This window comes from Sinocyclocheilus grahami, unplaced genomic scaffold (genome assembly GCF_001515645.1).
Source record: "Sinocyclocheilus grahami isolate Dianchi unplaced genomic scaffold, SAMN03320097.WGS_v1.1 scaffold98.1, whole genome shotgun sequence".
Taxonomy (NCBI): domain Eukaryota; kingdom Metazoa; phylum Chordata; class Actinopteri; order Cypriniformes; family Cyprinidae; genus Sinocyclocheilus; species Sinocyclocheilus grahami.
Window position 1 is genome coordinate 4,030,723 of NW_015505277.1, and position 16,555 is coordinate 4,047,277.

At 36.4% G+C, this 16,555-nt stretch overlaps 1 long non-coding RNA gene across 2 annotated transcripts; it reads left to right on the top strand.

Annotated features, from left to right (window-relative positions):
* Nucleotides 1–6,124: 6,124 nt before the first annotated feature.
* LOC107588122 (uncharacterized) lies at nucleotides 6,125–15,627 on the top strand. 2 transcript variants are annotated; one of them, XR_001609541.1, is made up of 4 exons: nucleotides 6,125–6,242; nucleotides 6,369–6,463; nucleotides 8,308–8,418; nucleotides 15,457–15,627. It is a non-coding gene; the product is annotated as an uncharacterized lncRNA (long non-coding RNA). The 2 variants fall into 2 exon arrangements; XR_001609540.1 differs by having other exon boundaries at nucleotides 8,314–8,418.
* Nucleotides 15,628–16,555: the final 928 nt, after the last annotated feature.

Genomic DNA, 16,555 nt, shown 5'->3' on the forward strand with positions numbered 1-16,555 from the left:
CATCTCTTGACGCGACTCTTTTCCTGGCTACCATGGCCTACAGGAACTTCGGTCTCTGCTCAGTCCATAGTAAGTGGCTGCCATTTCCTCCCTTCTACTGCCTGGCCTCGGGGTCCTGGAGAGGGAATGGCCCGTCACCACAGGATATGTGTAATTAGCTGATAGGGGAGCCATCAGAAGATCTGGGCATGGAGGGTAGATGGCACCCTCTAACCCAAACAAATGCCAGCGGAAAAGAACACTGATGACTGTCGTTCAGCTGGATCATGCAATGGAGAGGTGAAAGTTTTACAGCCGCTCGTGTAGTAGTTCAAGGTGAGCCACTGAGTGATTTTCCCTACTTTTATAAGGAATATTCTGAGTTAAACTCAGTCGACAGCACTTGTGGCATAATTGGTAAAAATTCATTTCCACTTGTCCTTCCTTTTCTGGAGAAAAAAAACATCTCCCTTAAAGGGGGGGTTGACTGGGTTTTTTCTAGGCTTGATTGTGTTTATGGGGTGCAGTCTAACATGTGTTAATGCTTCGTTTGTTAAAAAACGCATTCTTTTTCACATAATTTACCTTTATTCCACACCGCTCTGTCCCTTCTCCTCTGAATGCACTGATCATTTCCTGCTTTTATGAAGCCCCTCCCTCAGAAATACATGATGGGCTCTGATTGATTAGCTAGCCCAGTGTGTTGTGATTGGCTAAACCGCCTCTAGCGCCTCTAAACATAGCAGCATGTGCTCGGGTTGTATTGTAAACAATGACGTGGTCTATATTGCTTATCAGTTTGAGCCAGATTGAGATGCAGAGGATATTATTGAAGAGGATCATGCAGAACCTGTGCAAGCACGGCTTTTAATGTTAGGCCTAAGATTTTTGTTTGTTGTTGTCTCATACTTTTAGATACGCTGTTATTTGTAAATGCTACTGCTTCTGTTAGCTTTTAATATACGTTTTTTTTCTGATTAAAGCTTTAATACAGTTCGGCAACCGCATGCGCACCACGTATAACGCTTCTCATAGCTATAGTATGTGAAAATAAGTGTATTCACTGAGCTTATGATCTGAATGAGAGAGAGTGAGATGCAGAGCGTGTGCAGAGCAGGGGACGTGATGAACAGTAATAAGAACCGCTGCTTTAGAACATTCACAAACTTGTGAATCCATTAGAATCGTTAGAAGACAGAAATCGCGATTCATAAATGAATAGATTTTTACATGCACCTCTAGTTTTCTCTTCCTCTTCTCTAAAGCAGTGCAGCATGGCCTCGCCCCCTTTGCTACGTGTTCCTGGAGGCGGGGTTTATGTAAAATTCTAGGTTCTTGACGTAACGGACCCAGGAAGTAACTTGTTGTAGTCCCTTACCAGTCGTTTTTGTAGGCATTAAACTGCCAGAATTTTAAAAGACATATCTCCTTTTGCATTGAACTTTCTGTTTCGTAACTTTGCAGATATTGTTTATGATCAAACAGCAACATTACACACTAACTAACATTAAAAAAGTGAAATCGCAATCAAACATCCCTTTAAAATTAGAGATTTAGAATGGAAGTGAATGGGAGTGATTTGTAAATGTTAAAATACTCACTGCTTCAAAAGTATATCACCATTACAATGGTGTAAACTCTAAAACGACTGTAAAAATTTGGATTTAAACGGCTTTACAGCTCAAATAATACACAAGTTTTAACAGAAGAATTAATGTAAGTGCTTTTATAAAATTATAAGCTTCACATTGCTGCTAAAAAAGATTGGCCCCACTCATTTTCATTTTAAGTAAGCATAAAAAAAGCATTTTTAAAGTTTTAAATAAAACAATTATTGGAGTAAACTTTATAAGAAAATATTATTTCAGTCTTTCTACTTCACATTTCACATTAAATTCAGTGTGTTACTTGCCGCTTCGTAGTAATTATTTGTGAAATTTACTTGCAACTTCTGAATGAAAATTGTTTTAATGTAAATCCTTCACTGATTTTCTTTCAGTCAACATGCTATTAATTACCATCAGGAAACGTATAGCATACATTTCCCTTTCAGCTCTTTTCTTATAATCTCAGTGCTTCGGTCGGATGGGAAAACAGGCTTGCTTCATGGTTGCCAGGGAGAGAGGGGCCCAAACAGAGGAGAAGTGATTCGATACACATTTATTTTCTCCAGCTCGCATCTCCCTCCTCAACAGGGACGCGCTTTCGAGCGCACGTCTTGAGAAGGACAGGCGTGTCCGTGACTCTCTTCCAGGGTATTTTCCAGCCGCCATGTTCACTTGGCCCGACGACAGCAGAGTCGACAGCAAATGAATTTAGAGCTTGTTATGGGCCAGCAATAATCACTGGCATGTTCGAATTTCTGTCTCTCGAACCGCAGAGAAAACACTCCGGCTGATCAAGAAAGAAAACAGGGAGAGGATTCCCGCCTGACAGACGTCAGCGATGGTGTAACCTTGGCGTGCATCTTAGTGCGTGCGGAGTGTCGTCAATATGACTGAGGCTCATCTGGAGACGCTCCAGGCCTGATGCAGAGCTCTGAGCTGGGGGCGCTTGCCAGGCACAAGAGTTGGTGGAGAATGTGTCTGGATGGCGACCACACCAGAGGATTGCCAAAGTCCACCTGCAGGTTGCCCTTGTGGACTTTAGGCCGCATTGGGAGAGCAGGCCGCCCCCCGTCAGCAAGGAACCGCTGATCTAGTCCAATGGGGGTCACCACAGGCAGTCGAATGCCGTAATGAAGCCCATATGTGGACACCACAAGCATCTTGATCAAATTGGCAGCTATCCCCTTATTCTTTCTCTCTGGCTTTCTCTTTCCCCCTTTCTGTCAGCCTGCTGAGAGCAATTATCTTTCCCCCACCTCTCCAATCCAGCAAGAGTCCTCTCAGAAGAGACATCACTTCCTGTCTCATCTCACTGAGGTCTTAAAGTACCTTCATGACACTAATAAATAAGTGTCAATGATGAATAAAGGCCCGTTCACACCAAGGACGATAACAATAAAGATATAGTATTAAAAACTGTTCTAAATTTAAAAGAATAGCTGAGTCATTGGAACCACATTCAGAATGATTTCCCCCCCGTCTGCTGAACAATAAAAACACTGGCAGCCAATCAGAATCCATCCTGCTTTAAAGAGCATTTTAAGTGGCCGATGATGTAACTACATTGCATGCTTATATTAAACAGAATGTTATAGTGCTTTGGTGTGGTACCTTAAGTGCAGCAGAATTTTTTTTGTAACCTTGGCCAGATCTGTGCCTTGCCACAATTCTGTCTCTGAGCTCTTCAGGCAGTTCCTTTGACCTCATGATTCTCATTTGCTCTGACATGCACTGTGAGCTGTAAGGTCTTATATAGACAGGTGTGTGGCTTTCCTAATCAAGTCCAATCAGTATAATCAAACACAGTTGGACTCAAATGAAGGTGTAGAACCATCTCAAGGATGATCAGAAGAAAGGGACAGCACCTGAGTTCTTTTTTAATAAATCTGCAAAAATGTCAACAATTCTGTGTTTTTCTGTCAATATGGGGTGCTGTGTGTACATTAATGAGGAAAAAAATTAACTTGATGATTTTAGCAAATGGCTGCAATATAACAAAGAGTGAAAAATTTAAGGGGGTCTGAATACTTTCCGTACCCACTGTAGTTGTTGTTATAGTTATCTTTATAGTTATCATCGTTCTTGGTGTGAAGACGCCTTAAAGAGTGTCCATGATACAGGAAAAAAAAGTATTGTGCCAAGTTCTTAGAAATTTGATTATAAACAGAATCTGTGCGCATGTATAAAAGTGTCCAAAAGTCAACAATGGATATCATTGTGAATGTTTCTCCAACTCATACGACCAACCTTGCAGAGTAAGTCGGCACAGCTCGTTCGTTTTTGTATTTGATGTTAACTACCCTCGTTTCTTACCAGGCTCTCTTCCAGGAATACAATCATAAGTCCTGCTGGAGGAATCGCTTCTTTTCTTTCTCTGGAATGTATCGTTCCTGAATATGGGTCCTGGGGGAGTAATGGAAAAATATGGGCATATTTCTATAAACAATTGCAGCAGATGCCGAGTGCTGGGCCAGCTTCATTCCAGCCCCTTGTTTAATGGATGACGTGAGACATTCATAAAAGACAGAAACACTTGACGAGCCACCATTCAGAATTGTTTTCAGGTGGTCTGTTTGGGCACTTAACCTTTAAATGTTATTGTACTGTTCTATCCGTTGCTCAGCAATTGCTATCGCTATACAAGACGGCGAAATCCCCTCACTATATCCGCGGTAATAACACTGGCTATGACTAAAGTGACGTGATGTGCATGATATTGTTTTAGAGGCCATCGTAAAAGTCCCGTCATTTTACTGCAAGAGATTATCATTTCAACCGGACTCCTGAAGGTAATTCAAAACCTTCTTTTCCATCTCTAACAAGAGATTTGCATCTTCGGAGAGTGTTGCGTGCCAGAATTTTGGATATGTTTCTTAATACCCTCTTTAATATAATCCCTGTTGGCTGCCTGTTTGCTTTAGTTGGATTACAGTAAATGAGCTTCAGGCTGCTATCAGGTAATAACAAGCTTTAACATCTAATAAGCACCTCATGGAGAGCCTAGGCACATTGTTCATGCTGTTCTTGCGGGCCAATTTTTAATTATTTCATATCATAACAGCTATTATTAAATTTCAGCGAGATCACAATGCCATGATCTGCTAAAAAGGTCATTCTTAAATGATTGGTTTGAGGGACACCACCATTTTCTATTCGTAGAAAATTACCCCAAAAAGTGAAAATGTGCTGAAAATTCACTCACCCTCCAAGATGTAGATGAGTTTTTTCTTCATCAGAACAGATTTGGAGAAATGTAGCATTCCATCACTTGCTCACCAATGGATGCTCTGCAGTGAATGGGTGCCGTCAGAATGAGATTCCAAACAGCTGATAAAACATCACAATAATCCACAAGTATTTCACACAACGTCAGTCTATCAATTAATGCCTTGTGAAGCAAAAAGCTGCGTTTTGGAATATTAAAATCCGTCATTAAGAGGTTTTAACCTTAAACCGTCGCTTCTGGCCAAAATATCTGTCCATAATGCAGATTAAGTTCATCCCCTGTTGTCCTCCTCACATCAAAATCCACCAACATATTTGTTTAGAAATGCTTTGGACTGTTTTCACTTGTAAACGATACTTGATCTGTGCATATTTCTCTCCTGATTCAGATGAGAAAACTGTTTGACTGGAGAAGGGAATACTATGGATAGAGGACCTGTATTTTAGCCGAAAGCAATGTTATATTGTTTATGTTGAGTTTGATTTGAAATCTCAGAAGTGTGTTTCAGAAGCCACAAGATGCTAATAAGGTGTGGCAATGGTTCAGGATGTGGGCTTACAGCTCAAAGATCATAGATTCAAACCCAGCTACATGACTCATAAACAAGAGAATTACAGAGATTAATGTTTTTTTTTGTTTTTTTTTTGCTATTTAACTATGTTCTCTGCTGTTCCAAAATCAAGTGAGCTGCCTATATACAAACTCCATACAAATCACGATCACATGGGAGACATGTCGCTCAGCTTACGCTTATACTATACTATATAAGTATAAGACACAAATATTGGGTAAAATAGTTTAAATAGACTAGCTATTTTGTTCTCAACATTTTTCAGTACTGGTTGAAATAAAAGCTTATTAATAGTCGACATTTCTCATCTTCCATCTTTATTTTTTTATTTTTCAGGTCTTGTTGCAGTGCAATTAACTTGCCTCCATAGGAATCTCAATAAGTTTTACATTTGTTTGACTGGCTGTATGTTATTTGACTTGCTTCCAGATTTTTAAATTTCAAGTCTTGAATTTTTTAGCATGTGTCCTGGCACACATATATCAAGATGCATGTATAAAACAAACAATCAAAACTCAATTATGATAAAAAAATTTTTTTTAAATAAAAATTTCATATATAGATTTTTTTTTAAATTATATTTATATAATTTATATTTTTTATTATATATTTTGATAATTATATTATATATTTTTTTTTTTTCTTTTCAGAAACGGACCCAGCAGAAACATTCCTATTGAATACAAGTTTCCAAGTTTATCTAATTTCCGTGACAACATCACAAAGTATTTCAAACAAGGTAAGACCGGATGGACATATGCACTCTATTTTAAAGTTTACCACAAAGTAAACAGTGAGTAATCTTCATTGTACAGGCTGGCAGGTGTGGCACATTTGTTGCTAATGTGTCTCAATGCAGGTAAGCATGCAGTGAGAAAGTTTAGCGTGACAGATGTCTGTTTTCTCAAGCAGTTCAATATGCTAGCGGCTATATGATCTTTAGCATGTTATCATGTTGAATACATATCCTCTTCATGCATTTTAGCAAACAGATGTGAGACAGGTCCTGCTTGGAGGAGTGCATTGCATTTACAGCTCAGAGTGAACGGTGCCAAAATCTGCATTCAGCATGAGGTTCTCGTGAGTCTTTGCGTGCAAGTGCTTGCATAGCTGTAGTTTATTCTGTTTTAGTCCTTTTTTTAAAGTCCATCACGAAAGTAACTCAAATGTACTTTGTTCTGACACACTGATTTGATTTTCATCGCCTGGAAGTATTTGAGCATGCGAGTTGTTTTAGAAAGTAGACGGAAACAATGTCACATCTAAGTTAATGTATAAATTTAAAACTAAAACAGGGAAAAACTGAGGTAATTCACTGTAACACACAACCTGAGTGGCTTATTGCTTTAATAAACGGCCAACAACAGCCAGGAAATGTATTTGAAATTTCTAAAAACACCCACCTTACTTTTTTTTGGCAGAAACTATATTTAATGAGCTTTGTTTTGCTTGTTTGAAGTTACATTAATTGTTAGCATCAGCAGTCGATCAGACATGTCAACACAAAATCTAATATGGATAAGTGCCTACTTTTCAGCAAATCAGTTACAATGTGACTAATTAATATTCATGAGCCAGTCTGAGAAGGTTTATAATGTGTACCCCTCACTTCTCAGATAATTTGTATGATTATAGGAACAGAAATATTATAAAATGCTCCAATAAATAGGTACATTTATTTGGGTTAAACTTAAATTTAGTCAATTAAACATTATATAGTTTGTATAGTTTAATTTAGCTTTTCATGGATTTTAATGTGGATTATCCAATAAAAATATAGAATCAGATGATAGATAGATAGATAGATAGACAGACAGACAGACAGACAGATAGATAGATAGACAGACAGATAGATAGATAGATAGATAGATGGGCCGATAGATAGATAGATAGATAGATAGATAGACAGATAGATAGATAGATAGATAGATGGGCCGATAGATAGATAGATAGATAGATAGATAGATAGATAGATGTGTAGACAAATGAAAGATGATATATGGATTGGTGGATAGATGGGTAGATAGATAGGTTGTTATATAGATGGATAGACATGGGTGCATAGATGGATGGATAAATGGGTAGATAGATGGGTATATAGGTAGATATATATAGATGGATGGATGAATAGACAAATGAGTAGATAGATATACAGATGAATGGATAGACAAATGGGGAGATAGTAGATCTATCTATGATCTGTCTGTGATGAATGGATAGAGAATTGGGTAGATGGTTATATAAACTGGTAAACAGATGATAGACTAACGGGAAGAGCGATAGATATATAAATGGATGGATAGAGAAATGGGAAGATAGATAGACAGACAGACAGGGAAATAGATAGATAGATAGATAGATAGATAGATAGATATGGATGTATGGACTAACAGTAGATAGATGGGTAGATAGACAGAAGGGTGGATATATAGATTTGCCATGCAAGGTGTGAAATTGCATCATCTGTTAGCTGTCATCTGTCAGGGTGTGAAGATGTGATGTTGACAGATGTTATTGTTATTTACACGCTCGAGTTGTGTCATTATGGAACAATCGTTGCTCTGCAGGCGATGTCTTTCTCAGATCGCATTATTGCCACTCAATTAAACTGCTGACAAGAGCCTCAAGAGATTGTTCGAAGTCGTACGAATGAACACAAACCTTTCTGTATCGCGCCAAACCACCACAGAGATGAAAGCCGAATGTTTATTTCTGAATTCATCCATCAAAGCACTTGCTGAAAGGTGAGCACGTCTCCTCCAGCGATCTGTCACACTCACATCACCAATTTTCTCACGGTCACTGAGCGGATCGCTATTGTTGAAGCTTTTATTCTGCTGAGTCACAGACAGATGGACTCAAAGCTACTAACACAACAAACCTGTTGCTCTATTGACCTCTACATGAATCTCTGCTTCAACCAGCAATAGGGGGCCGCCAAGGTGTATTCAGGTGCGTCTGGGCCTTACTGAGGATAATACACGCGGGGCGAATGATTAGGACTCCCACAACCCCCTGCGGAGCGCCTGTCTCAGGTGTGTGTTTGGGGATAAACAAACACACTCTTTGTTTCCCAGCAAATGTTTATCAGGCTAAATCAAAGTCTGGACTTGCATAACAATGCTACTATTCTGAAACAAATCTGCAATTATTATTATTATTTTATTCAAGTTTGTTGTTGAAAAGTCTGAATTACATTATTTTCTCTATTTTTATGAATTGTATTATTTTTTTGAGCATAATCTAGAAGCCTCTTTCTCTACAGCAAGCACTGAATCTACTATTTTATTTACTCATCTTATTTATTCATTCAAGTTATTTTAAGTTATACATTTCAAAGTCTCAGCTACATTTTATTCCTTTTTTTAATAAACATTTAATTTCATTATTTATTTATTTTGAGAGTAATCTATAGCCTCTTTCTCCAATCCTTTACTTTATTTATTAATTTTTTTAAGTCACAATAAAAAATTTTCTTTGGGCTGACATTTATCTTTTAATTATGTTTTTTTAGATGACTTTCTCTAAAGCAATCAATGAATTTTTTATTTATTTATTATTATTATTTATTTCAGAACAGTCTCAATTGTTATTTTTTTCTTTTTATTAACAATTATTTGTACATTAATCAAGAAGCCTCTTTCTCAAACGCAATCACTGAATCTCTTATTTCCTTTAAGTTTAACTTGAGTTGAAAAGTCTCAATTCCATTTTTTTATTTTTATAAACATTTTATTAATATTTTGAATGTAATCTAGAAGCCTCTTTCTCTAAAGCAATTGCTGAATCTAATATTAAGATATGTAAAAACATTAAAAAAGCTATTCATTATCACTTATGCTATTTAAAAAAATAATAAATTATTTTAAATACTTTTTTATCAGAAGTCTTTCTCTAAAGCAACCACTGAATTTGTTATTTTATTTACCCATTTTAATTTATATTTAAATTATTTATTTATTCATTCTTAATTATGATTTTTATTATATTAACATTTATTTTTATTTAATTACATTTATTTATTTTAGTGTGACCGAGAAGCCTCTTTCTCTAAAGCAATTGCCGAATCTCTGCGATGACTGAAAATAACCCAAAACTCATTTGATTAAAACGTTTGGACCACCATCGTTTCAGATTTATCTCCAGAGTCATCCTCTGGGCTATAAATCTCACTGAACCCCTTCATATGTTCCCGATGTATTAAGCAGTTACTGCTAACCTTTGCAAAATGGATCGTTTCAGTGTTTCAGCTTGATTTACTTCTTTGTGATGCAATGTTTTGCAATTGTGAAAGGTTAAAAACTTCGCAAATCATGTACAAGGTAACTGCTCATCAGAGACTGGCTCGTCCTAAAAAAATACTCATGTGATAAAGACGGTTGGCAAGGCAAGGTGAGTTATAACGGCTTTTATCCTCTGCAAATGTTGCACAAGGCTCATGTAAAATCATTTTAGAAAGAAAAGCCTGCTGTTTCTTGGCCCCAAGTACTTTTCGATCTCCAAATAAGATCGAACGACTTCACCTAACATTTGTAAAAACCGGCTCATGAAGAATTACCTGCAGTTAAACAGCCAGCCTTTTCATCTCCGCTCCTGACCTCCTTTAACTCGTCTTTTTCAAGAGTGATTTTTCAAAGGCCCAAGGCTGGCCAAACTTTTCATTTCTTTCCTCACGACGGCCCATTTCTTTCCTGACGTCAACTAGCCTTTTCATTTAAGCCTAGCACAGCACAGCCTAAATGCACTGACAGCAACGCTCGTATCTGATATTCCTTCATATTACAGACTCCGTCAACAAGGATGGATAGATAGATGGATGATAGATGGATAGACAAACGGGTAGATGGATGGATGGATGGATGATGTATGGGTAGATAGATGGACAGACAGATGAATGGATAGATAGATAGATAGATAGATAGATAGATAGATAGATAGATAGATAGATAGATAGATAGGTAGGTAGATAGACAAAAGGTAGATAGATAGATAGATAGATAGACAAAAGGGTAGATACATAGATAGATAGATAGATAGATAGATAGATAGATAGATAGACAAAAGGGTAGATAGATGCATAGACAAAAGGATGGATGGATGGATGAGATAGATGGATGGATTGACAAAAAGGGTAGATAGATGCATAGACAAAAGGATGGATGGGTGGATACACCATGAGATAGATAGATAGATAGATAGATAGATAGATAGATAGATAGATAGATAGACAAACGGGTAGATGGATGGATGGATGGATGATGTATGGGTAGATAGATGGACATGCAGATGAATGGATAGATAGATATATAGATAGATAGATGGATAGATAGATGGATGGATAGACAAAAGGGTAGATAGATGCATAGACAAAAGGATGGATGGATGAGATAGATGGATGGATAGACAAAAGGGGTAGATAGATGCATAGACAAAAGGATGGATGGATGAGATAGATGGATGGATAGACAAAAGGGGTAGATAGATGCATAGACAAAAGGATGGATGGGTGGATACACCATTGGATGGATGGATGGATGGATGGATGGATGGATGGATGGATAGATGGATAGATAGATGGATGAATGGATGGATAGATAGATAGACAAAAGGGTAGATAGATGCATAGACAAAAGGATGGATGGATGGATGGATTCACCATGAGATAGATAGATAGGCAGACAGACAGACAGACAGACAGACAGACAGACAGACAGACAGATAGATAGATAGATAGATAGATAGATAGATAGATAGATAGACAGACAAATGGGTAGATGGATGGATGGATGATGTATGGGTAGATAGATGGACATACAGATAGATAAATAGATAGATAGATAGATAGATAGATAGATAGATAGATGGATGGATAGACAAAAGGGTAGATAGATGCATAGACAAAAGGATGGATGGATGAGATAGATGAATGGATAGACAAAAAGGGTAGATAGATGCATAGACAAAAGGATGGATGGATAGATAGACAAAAGGGTAGATAGATGCATAGACAAAAGGATGGATGGATGGATAGATAGATGGATACACAAGGGTAGATAGATGCATAGACAAAAGGATGGATGGATGGATTCACCATGAGATAGATAGATAGATAGATAGATAGATAGATAGATAGATAGATAGATAGATAGATAGATGATGGTTGAATGGATGGATAGACAAAAGGGTAGATAGATGCATAGACAAAAGGATGGATGGATGGGTGAATACACAATGAGATGGATGTATGGATGGATAGACAAAAGGGGAGATAGATGCATGGATAAAAGGATGGATGGATGGGTGGATACACCATGAGATAGATAGATAGATAGATAGATAGATAGATAGATAGATAGATAGATAGATAGATAGATAGATAGATAGATAGATAGATAGATAGATAGATAGAGTGATTTTTCAAAGGCCCAGCGTTGGCCAAGCTTTTCATTTCTTTACTCACGACGGCCCTCAACTCACGACTGTGACGTCAGCTAGCCTTTTCATTTCAGCCTTGCGCAGCACAGCCTAAATGCACCGACAGCAGCGCTCGTATGTGATTTTCCTTCAAATTGCAGACTCTGTCAACACTTCAATGGCAAGTTACTAACCTAAAATGACATGCTTGTTTCAAATAGTGTAATTAGATGATTGGGGGGTTTGCGTGTGTTGTTTAATGTGTGGCCTATGAGTGTGATAGGACGGAGGGGGATGCTGGGGGGGTTGTGGTCGGTTGATGTTGACATGTGGCACTCCAGCATAGAGAGTCGCTCTGCCGTCTACCATCTGCCGCTGCCTGCCGGAGCGAGAGCGCTCGAGTTGAAGCTCTTATTCACTCCCACATGTCTTGCTCAAAAGAGACCTTAAGCCGGCTGGGATGAGTCGCTCTGGAAGGAATGCAGGTACGGCACCTTCGTCTAGACGCAGGTTCTGCTGATCCCAAGTCTGCTGCTTTCCCAGATCTCCTGCAAGGCTTTAATTCCTGTGTCAGCTCCATCCTCCGACGGCTCACAGACAGGTGTCTTACAGCCAAGCTAAGATTGGGGCCCACTAGTAGGCCTCAGTACATACAAGAGGGGTGCAAAATGTCTTTAAAATTATAAAAAATAAAAGATAAATGTTAAACTTAATTTTTAAGTTTCTATTTATTTTATATTAATTTATTTTAAGTTTAAATGAACTAAAATGCCAACATGTGTCATATTTCTTACACTGGGTCTTTACTAGGTGTCCGCAATATTAAAAAAGAAAAAACAAAAAATCATTCATTTTTAAATTAATTAATTTTATATTAATATTCATTATTTATTTATTTAAAAATTAATGTATTATTTTATTTATTACTTTAATTAATTTAACTAAAATCTTAACGTGCAGCATATTTCTTAATCTGAAACTTATCTAGAGTGCCCCAATGGCATTAAATTAAAAATTGTTACTGTTTTTAATAAAAAAATTTAAATATATATATATATATATATATATATATATATATATATATATATATATATTATAATTTATTCCCTTTTAATTATTTATTTTATATTAAAATTAATTTTAACATTAATTTATTTTAAATTAAAATAAATTAAAATCTTAACGTGCAGCATATTTTCACCCAGGAACTTTACTAGGGGGCCACAAAATGCTTTTAGAATTATATAAAACAAATTTGTTTTAAATAGATATATTTATTCATTTTTAAATATTTCAATTTTATTTTGAATCTTTATCAACTTGTAAAAAATATATTAGTGCAACTTAGTTGTAATGTACATAATATTTCTTACTCTTGAACTGATACAACAAAATAGGCAAATTTTAAATGTATTCCTTCATGGATCTAAAACATTTGTTTATTTTAATTAATTTATTTTTATAAAAACTTTTGTTCTTTTTTTTAATACTTATTTATTATAGTTATTTATAGTTATAGTTGTCTAAATCACCATTTATAGAGCCAAATAAGTAGCCTAGCGTTTTTAAGTTACAAAGACCGCACTTTTTTCTTTTTTTTGTCATTACCGCAGACATATGAGAAATCATGTGTAGTGGGACCTTTGAATATTGACCTTGGCATTACAAAGTTTGACCGTGGTCCAACGAGTAAGTGTTGGATTACGATATGAAACACAAAGCATCACAAATTGTATGCTGGAAAAGTTTGTTCTGTTCATTGACATGCACACATGCATTAAAATGCAGCTTAAGAATCTGTGCTCATCTTTAAGACAGTCTGTTTTGGTGATCTTTGGTACTTTCATGAGACCTTCTCAGTCTTGATATAAATTAGCTTTCATTCCCACTGCATATATCATTTTCAATCGGAAACGCCATAGCTGATGTGTGCTACAGACACAAAGCATCGAATCGAGCCATTTGTGTAAAAATACTTTGCGTATTGATTTGCTAAGCCTGGAGGAATTCCAGACCAGGTATTTGACGTACCGAGACATTCTGTAATGACAAAAGTCAACAGGATGATAAAACAAGCGCAATGCTATGAATATTTGTAAGTGTATTCTTTGGTCGCTGGCCCATGTGATTAATGTAGACTTTCACTGGAAGAACCAGAACGAGAACAAACAAACGTAACAGTTTCTCGTGGGAATCTTCAACACGGCGGCGGCACGTTTGTTCTCTCAGCCTGTCGTGTAAACCAGCTGAAAATCGTACTAATATGGTTATTGGTTTGTGCTGAGCGAATAATATTAGTTTTTTTTGGCTCAATAAAAATCAGTTTGTTATTTCAGTGATGTAAGGTGAGGTCTTCTCGGTCAGATTATGTCCCGTTCTTCGTAGAGCGTTCCCTTGAAGCATGCACTTTTCGGAGGGAAAATCAAACACGTGCGGAATGTTCCTCACCGCGCCATGTTATTTTTCGATGTTCTTAGCGAGAGCTCATGTGTAGATCAAACTAGAGCTAATTCTCGGCTTCAGATTGTAGCAGAATTTGAAAAAAAACCAAACAAAACGTATTGGAGCCCCCTCATACCTACTGTTATATTCCTGGTAGCAGGTCAAATGCCCACCGAGAGCCGCTGGATTTTGAGGGCTTTGTGTTGTTGCTGTAACTGAAGAACTAACGGGCCTCCAACATACAGGTGCAAGATGTGTCCATCTTTAACATCCATTTATTTTCGGCAGCCTTGTACCCTGCTGGTCTGGTTTCTACTTGAGAAAGGAAAAAATTTAAATCAGTGGAGCACAGCTATTACAGGACGGACAGAAAACATGCTAACTGGATTACTCAATGTCAACTTGATTTTATCTTTTTTGATGTCTGAAATTGATTATGGTGTATAAAAAGAAGACGGCATTCCAAGTCGACTGGCAGACATCTGGTAAACACAACATGCAAAGCTAATCCGAGACAAAGCTCCGCAGGGAACATCAATTTGCAATATTCAAGAGTTTGCCTTTTCTGATTTCGCAAACACAGCTGTGTGTATGCACTTCATTAATAACCGTGTTACCGACCACAAAAACACAAGTTTCTCTACTTCCTGGGCTTCTCGATTTATATTATATTGTTATTATTATATTTTATATAGATATTATTATAATATTACTGACCATTGATATTTTATATATTTTACAATAATATAACATAAATATTACATTTATAATTTAAATGAATTTATATTTATATATGCACATATAAATACATGTATTATAATGTTTGTATATTTATTTATGTAATTATATTAATATGAACTATTTTAAATAAAGCATGTTTAATATTTATTTAAATATTTATGGCAGTGATATTAAATGACATTTATCAATTTAAATATATATAAATGGTTTATATATAGCTTAATATGTTATATATTTAAATTAATATTATATAATTAAAATGAAATGTTCATTGCTTATATGCATATTAAATCCATATTAAATTTTAAATGTTTATGGAGAGCGAGAGAGAGAGAGAGAGAGAGAGAGAGAGAGAGAGAAATGTAATTTGCTATTTTTTTCTTTATAATTTTACTACACCACAAAAACATTAATGTACCACTATTAAGAATAGTCAGAAATGCTGTTAAAACTTTTTTGTGCTTTGCATTTTTCAGATTCGTCATTCCCAGACAACCATCTCTGCAGTGAACCGTGAGAGTTTTGTCGTATGAATTCAGGTCGATCTTGTTTTGTGCACCTTACGGCTTTGACAGCTGCTCACCCAGAGGGAGGGAAAGACCCGCTTTCATCCTTGGATGTTCACCTGACCCTTTTCGTAATGTAATAAAGCCTAGTAATGTTTACAGTATTGGTTTTGCTTCAGAGAATCCTAGAAATTTGTCTTCCAAGCGGGAGGTTGTACTTTTGACCTCATATAAGGTAATATGCCATGATTAGTTTCACATGTGCTCTTTTTTTCTTCCCTTCTTTTTGGGAACAAAATAATTGAAGAACTTTGGAGATTTTTAATATTAAAAACAGTCTGTATTTTCTAAGAGGTGTTTTTTGTACCAATAACTCTGGTGTTATTTATAATGGTATAAATATCTGGTTTATTTAGTCATTTCTGAGTTATACAGGACCAGAGGTTTTCCTAAAGGCAAAACATATGGACCACAAGGGCAAACCTAACAGTGAATGCTGGTTTGGCTCTTAAATCCATGGTATCTGTTAAATAGCTGAGGAGTCCCGTTTCTCCCATTCTCGTGATATTTTTTTAAACAGCCGTTCCCTTAACGTTATCAGGATGTTTGACTTTCTTTAACACAGCAGGTTTGGATTAAAACAATCTGCTTCGGTCGAGATGCGGCCCACATCACAGTTGATCACATCCAATCTGAAACCTGCATTCAAATTGGGGGTTTAAAACTAATTCGGGCCTGAGGGAAGATGCTCTTGTTCTCAGCTGTCCCAGTTTAGTGGGAAAACAGTGTAAAAATGCAAACCATTAATCCTTGCCAAGGGCTGATTTGTAGCTGGGATTCACCAGTTCTCAAACTAGCGGCTCTAAAAGGGACAGTTAACCCAAAAATGACTATTTCTTATGGTTTTCTAGAGGCTTGGAACAGCATGAGGAAGAAATAAAAGAAGAAATAGTCATACTGTGAGAAATAAAGTTTTAAAATATAAAGTAGCAACTTTAAGAAACAAAGCTTATTTATTTTATCCATATTGTAAATATAGATTAATACTAAATGTATATATATATATATA